Source organism: Callospermophilus lateralis, chromosome 8 (assembly GCF_048772815.1).
Source record: "Callospermophilus lateralis isolate mCalLat2 chromosome 8, mCalLat2.hap1, whole genome shotgun sequence".
In the NCBI taxonomy this organism is placed as follows: Eukaryota; Metazoa; Chordata; class Mammalia; order Rodentia; family Sciuridae; genus Callospermophilus; species Callospermophilus lateralis.
The window spans coordinates 102,645,061-102,652,134 of NC_135312.1; the positions used below are offsets into that span (position 1 = coordinate 102,645,061).

The 7,074-nt window shown below is 42.0% G+C and overlaps 1 pseudogene; it reads left to right on the forward strand.

The window, feature by feature from the left end:
- The first annotated feature begins 778 nt into the window (after nucleotides 1-778).
- LOC143405764 (serine/threonine-protein kinase 24 pseudogene) lies at nucleotides 779-2,124 on the forward strand (annotated as a pseudogene).
- Nucleotides 2,125-7,074: the final 4,950 nt, after the last annotated feature.

Consider the following 7,074-nt stretch of genomic DNA (forward strand, 5'->3'; position numbering starts at 1 on the left):
CAAAATCCCTTAGGATTCAGCAAACAACCAACTAGAACCATGCTATATGGTGAAAACCTAAAGCGATTCTTAACCACAATCTCTTCCCCAGTCTTCCAGACTGCAGTTTGGAGGTGAGGATAGATGGGAGAGAGACACAGTTAGCTTCACAGTTGCTTCCATAATAAAAACAATAAAAACCACAAAAGCAAAAATTAACAATATCTTCTTCAGTGTGAGACATGCAAAAAATATAGATTCATAAGATACTAAAGGGCCTCTTAAAATTTTTGAAATTGTTCTACAGTAAAATTTGATTAACATCAGGATAAACACAACGTTGTTCACTTATAGTAGGCTTATGGTTGTCTTGGAAATACTAACCAATACAATTACATAGATGATAGATAGATAGATATAGATAGATAGATAGATAATATAAAACTATACATATGCAAGCATTCACATGAGCAACAAATTACCACTATTTCTTATAATATATTTGTCTACTTGAAAACTCAAGAAAAGCTACTGAAAAACTATTAGAAATAAAAAGAACTCAGGGTGGAGCGCAACAGAGCTTGGCGGGCTGTGCGTGCCCACTTCCTCTCTAAGCGGCCAGCACCAGCAGACCCAGGCCGTTCGGCTGCACCCAGGCATCCGCTTGGGCACAGCGACAGCACCTTGCGCGCGAGGTCCTGCCCCCACACCCGCAACCCCTCCCTAGCAGGGTGCATGGAGACGCCACCCGCCACTGAGCCCGGCTGACATGAGCTAGGAAATGGCCTTCCTGAGCGGCATGGCCCACACCCTGGTGCAGTTGGGCCTGTACTTAAAAGCAGACCAGAAGAGCTTTTTACGAAACTGGAGAAAATTGGAAAGGGTTCTTTTGATGAGGTGTTCAAAGGTATTGACAGTCAGACTCAAAAAGTGGTCGCCATAAGAATCACTGAACTGGAAGAAGCAGAAGATGAGATAGAGGACCTTCAACAAGAAATCACAGGGCTGAGTCCGTGTGACAGTCCATATATAAACAAATATTATGGATCCTACTTGAAGGATACTAAATTGTGGGTAATAATGGAATATCTTGGTGGAGGCTCTGCATTCGATCTATCAGAACCTGGCCCTTTAGATGAAACTCAGATTGTCACCATATTAAGAGAAATTCTGAAAGGACTTGATTATCTGCATTCAGAGAAGAAAATCCACAGAGACGTCAAAGCTGCCAATGTTCTGCCCTCCGAGCTTGGAGAGCTGACGTTGGCTGACTTTGCAGTGGCGGGCCAGCTGACAGATACCCAGATAAAGAGGAACACCTTCATGGGCACCCCCTTCTGGAGGGCGCCCGACGTCATTAAACAGTCCGCTTACGACTTGAAGGTGGACATCTGGTCACTGAGTATAACAGCTATAGAACTGATGAAAGGGGAGCCCCCTCATTCCGAGCTGCATCCCATGAAGGTTTTATTCCTCATTCCAAAGAACAACGCCCTGACCCTGGGGGGAAACTACAGCAAACCCCTCAAGGAGCTCGTGGAGGCCTGTTTGGGCAAGGAGCCAAGCTTTGGGCCCACTACTCAGGAGCTGCTGAAGCACAGGTTCATAACGCGCAATGCAAAGGAAACGTCCTACTTGCCCGAGCTCATCGACAGGTGCCAGAGGTGGAAGGCCAAGCAGAGCAACAGACGACTCCGGCTCTGACGCGGAAACACATGGCCAGGCATCTGGAGGTAGCGACTCCAGGGACAGGATCTTCCCAATCCGGGCGAAGGATCCCAAGACTCTTGAAAACGGAGCTCTTCAGGCATCGGATTTGAAAAGAAACATAATGAAAGACATCTCAAAGAGGCCTTTCTCTCAGCGTTTATCAACGATTATTCCTCCTCTGTTTGCGGAGCTGAAGGAGAAGAGCCAGGCATGCGGAGGGAACCTGGGGTCCCTCCATAGAGGAGCTGCGGAGGTGCCATCTACCTGGCCGAAGAGGCCTGCTCCAGGATCTCCGACACCATGGTGGCCCAGCTGGTGCAACACCTGCAGAGATATTCTGTAAGTTTGAAGGAACTTCGTCCCACTGAAATTCCTTTGGCATTTGGGGTTTGTTTTTCCTCCTTTTTTCTGCATCCAACTTTTGAAAGTCAATGAGAGCCTTTGAAAACTCTCCTGGAGGAACCTTGGAGGGCCACCCCCAAGGCCAAACTGTCCAGGGACACCTTAAGCCCTCGCTGTGCCATAGTTGATGAGGTCTCTCGCATGGGGTGGGAAGAGCCAGTTCCTTCGAGCAATTATTTTATTTTTTATTGTTTTTAATTTTAACCATAGTGCACATATTGAAGGAAAATGTCTTTGAAAACAAAACCCCTGAAGTGTATATTTGGGATTATGATAAAGGCAACTAAAGACATGAAACCTCAAGTATCCTGCTTTAAATGAAAACTCTGCTGGGAGATGGAGAATCGCTGGTGGATCTGTGTACAGATTTGTACTTATTTTTACAGAAACCCTTTGTGCCGTGCATAAGGAAGCACTGTGTGCAAATCGGCCAAGTGCTTTTGTAGATAATGTGCATGGAGTAAATATTTGACAGGCCATAACTTGAGTCTATTGCCTTGCCTTTATTACATATAAATTTTGAATCATGTGACCAGTGATTTGAGCTTTATTTTGTATTTGCAGGGTCTGCCATTAACAATAATTAACTCCCCTCTATGGAACACTCCTATATGTACCTCAAATGAAAAGTGTTCTTTTCATTTGCCCTTCACCTCTTTTGGTACACTTAGGAATTGATTTCGTTTTTCATCAATGGTGTTTTTAATTGGAACATATCTTGCCTCATGAAACTTTAAATTATTATTCTGAGTTTCTCCAGATGAAGCGCTCTCATATAACCCTTGTTTGGAGTCGTGCACTTGGTGGACTGTCCTGCCCACAAGCTTTTCTGTTGGGCCTCTTAGCAGAATCTGTGCATCATCTTTCCCACCTGGAAGTGTCTGGATGTTTACACCAATAAATTTTATAACACACACACAGAACTCAGTAATATGATTAGCTAAAAAATACACACACAAAAATTCAAAAACGTCTTGGTAAAATAACCATCAGTTTGAAAATACAAAGAAAAGGAAAAGATTCACAACAGTTTAAAACAAAATCTATGAACAAATTTAGTAAGAAATGTGTGACACAAACTATAAAAAGACTAGAATGAAAGGAGAGTTCCAATGCTCTGGCAAAACTTGATTATTTGAAGATTTTTTTTATCCAAATTGATATTTGAAGTTGATGCAATCCCTATAAAAATTCCTGTGAAATTTCGAGAGAGAAAGGATTTTGTTGCTAAAACCATTCTTAAATAGTTTTCCAACCAAGGGTTAGAATCTTGACATATAAATGGGGAGAGTGTTATAGTTTGGATATGAGTTATCCCCCAAAGCTCTTGGGTTAATTCACTCAAACTGACTGGATGGTCACTTTACGCACATAGAGTATGGCTGGAAGAGTTGGGTCACTGGCGGCATGCATGATCTGCTGTTGAGAGCCACAGCCGAAGGGGCCCCAGCAAACTTTCAGACTGCCAGCTGATGATTGGTTCACAGTGGCCCCAGCAACATCTAGCTGATTGGCTCCTCTGCGGTGATGCTCCTTGGAGATGCTCATTGAGCTGTTTCCCCGCCCTTTCAGGCCAGGGAGCTGCTCATTGGGGGACTTTTTTTGGCTCCGCCCACGCGACCCAGCCAATCTGCCTCAAGAGCAGGAGGATTGTGGGATGTGGAGAGGCTGGTGGTGGAGGGAGTGGCTTGTGGGAAGCCGGTGGTGGCAGTTGGGCTCTGAGGGTTTTTCCTGAGGAGCTGTTTTGTTTGGGGTGTGTGGTTCTAAAAATAAAGTTAGTTTCTTTTGACAAGTGGCTCCTGAATTGTGCCCAGCCAGACTGCAGCAATCTACAAAAGCCCATCTTCCCTGATTCCTCTCTCTCTCTCTCCCTCTCCTTCCTGACTCTACAATGAAGGGAGGCAGCTTTCCTCTATTGGGTTCTTCCTTCATGATGTGCAGCCTCACCTCCAGATCACAGCAATGGAATCAACACTCTATGGACTGAGAGATCTCTGAAACTGTGAGCCCCAAGTAAACTTATTGTCGCCAGCTGGCCAGGCTGGCAACTGAAAAACCACACAAACACAGAAAGACCTTTTTGGGGGATCAGAGACAGCTCTGAGACCTCAGGTTTCAGCTCCCACGCTGGAGGGCAAGGGGAGCAAGGGAGGCAAGAGAGAGAGCACACCGTGAACCCCTCTATTTATTTAGGGGAAAGGCATTCAATGGAAAGTTCCACTGAAATAAGGCAAGGGAGCAGGTTTCAAAAGGAGGAGTCTTATTGGTGATGTCCTGTGGTCAGGAGATTGACTGACAGCTTGGCAAGTCACTCCCATCTCAGCTGCTGTGTCAGAGAGAGAAAAGGCACACATGCTCCCACAACCCAAAAAAGCACCTAACACCAGACTATATGCTCCAATGCTCATAGCTCACACACACAGTCCATGGATGGGTCTCGACAACTTATTCTCCTCTAAGGTGTTGTTTTCAGGTGTTTTGGTAACTGTGACCCAAAAGCTAACTAAAACAGGGATGGGGAGTTGTACAAATGTTCGGTCATAACAATGAGTCTATTTTTAAAAAAGTATGATGAGGTAAGGACTTTTCCTACTGGATATTCCAATGTATAAAAATAAAATCATAAAACAATACAATGTTTTGTTCCAGGGTTAGTCAAAGGAATATCACTAAAAGAGATTCGATTATATAAAAGAATTTAAGATATGATAAAATGGTGGCTTTAAATCTATGTTAAAAGATTTATTAATCAATAAACTTATTTAGGGGTAATTATATGTAGTCATTTGAGGAAAAAAATCAGTTGGAGCTTTATATTCTGCCAAAATAAATTCCATGTGGATTAGAGAATTGATGTAAAAATAAAATTAGAAAAAAAAATGGGTAAATAAAATGAGTACTTTTATGATGGAAGAATGGTTTTAAAATCTTTTAAAATCAGTCAGGATGTCACCATGACTAGGGTCCTGAGGAGGTCCCCCAAAAGGGAGATGGACCTCAACACAGGCCCTAATGGTCTTTGACATCATTGCAAAAAGGAACTGAAGCTATGGGTCAAGGAGTTACAGATTGAATTTATTAAGAAAGAAAGAAATACTCCGAAAGAAGGTAGAGTGTGGGTGTTGGAGAGGAATGCGATAACTGCAACTAACTATATTCCCATAGGTAACATAAATAGTACAAGGACATGACCTAAGAGGGTGTTTTTGGCTCTCCTTGTGTTAGTAGCTGGGCATGTTGACCATTACCAGGCTGGGTAGAGGAGTCAAACACTGACATGTCAACTACTATCAGGAGGAAGCAGTTATTTTCTTCTGTTTTGTTTTTTTATGTGTTCAGCTTTGTGCATACAGTGCTACATTGGTAGATCTGTGGATAAGGTCTAATCATTAGTTTTAATAGTGCTGTTTGTGGTCATGATATATAAAAGTGACTGTAATTCTGGACTTTAAATCCACATGAAAGTGGATTTTAAATCTGGACTTTAAAACGTGGCCACTCTTGTGTTGTCCCTCATATCTCCCTTCTACCTATCTTTATGTCTTCTATCCAATCTTGAAGAGCCTAAGAGATGTTGAACCAACTTTTTAAAAAATATCAAAGTTTTTAAAACCCAAAACATGTACATGATGTAAGAGATAAGGAACAAACTGGAAAAAAAATATTTGCAACAAGTATATAGAAAAGTTTATTATTCCAAGTACTCTTAAAATATCTGAGGAAAAGAACAAGCAAAGGACATAAAGAAGCAACTCATAAAAGGAGAAATAGTGTGTAGCTTGGTAGACAAGCAGGAACTCCAGAGCCAGACTGTCTGTGTCCAAATGTGCACTTTGCCAGTGTTTAACCCTATGACCTTGTCAAGGTACTCACCTGTCTTTGCCTTTGCTCTCTCGCCAATTTGTTCAGTACAGGTTTCCCCCTCTAAATTTTCTTAAACTAAGACACACTTCTAGAAATAGAGATTTTTAGTTTAACATGAAGTTTTTAAAATGTTCACATCAGAACATTTACTAACTTTGAAATATTTGATAAAATGGCATCTCTTGTTACTTTTAAGCATGTTCAATAATGAAACACGTAAGTGTTCAAAGATAGTAATTTCAGTGATAAAGGGAATAGTCTTTACATTTTCATTCTTGAGGATTCTGAGGTTTGAACTGTTGGTGTTTCTATGTCAGCAGTACCACAACCACACGGTTTCCCTTCTCTGATTCTCCATTTCCTAGGTTACTATCAGAGTACCACCCTACAGATGAGGGTGAAGAACAGATGCTGACATTGTAATCCTTAGGAATGGTTTGTCAGAAGCCAATGCAAAGATGTGAAAGCTAAGTCTTTTAGTTAGTTTTCTGCTGTGATGACAGAATACCTGAGACTGGGTAATTTATAAAGAAAAGAGATTTATTTGACTTATAGTTCAGCAGGCAAGGAATTCCAAGAATACAGCATTTGAGAAGGGATCTAATGCTGCATCATCCCATGGCAGAAGGCAGAAGAGTAGGGGAGATGAGAGCAAGGGAGAAAAGGTCTTAACCTGCTTTTATAGCAAACCCACCCTCATGATGATCAATCCACTCCTATAATAGTGACATTAATCCATTCATGAAAGCAACACCCCCATGATTCAATCACCTTTCATTGGGCCTCACCTCCCAACACTGCCACACTGGGACCTAAGCTTCCTACACAGACTTTTGTGGACACCTTCTAACCACAACAGAGAGCCCCTCTACAGCTGAGCTAGACTTGGGCTTTGTTAGAACCCTGGGGATGTATTTCATTCTACCCATATACTTTCAATGCCACCCAGTTCTAGAACCCATCCTAGAGACCACTACAAAACAAAACAAAGTCTTCTTTTGTAGAATCATATAATCCTTTGAATACTAAATTGCATCAGAAACATCATTTTTAATACTGCCAATAATGGGCCCAGCTCATAAAAGCTGCTCAAAAAACATTTGCCATTTCAAGAACAAT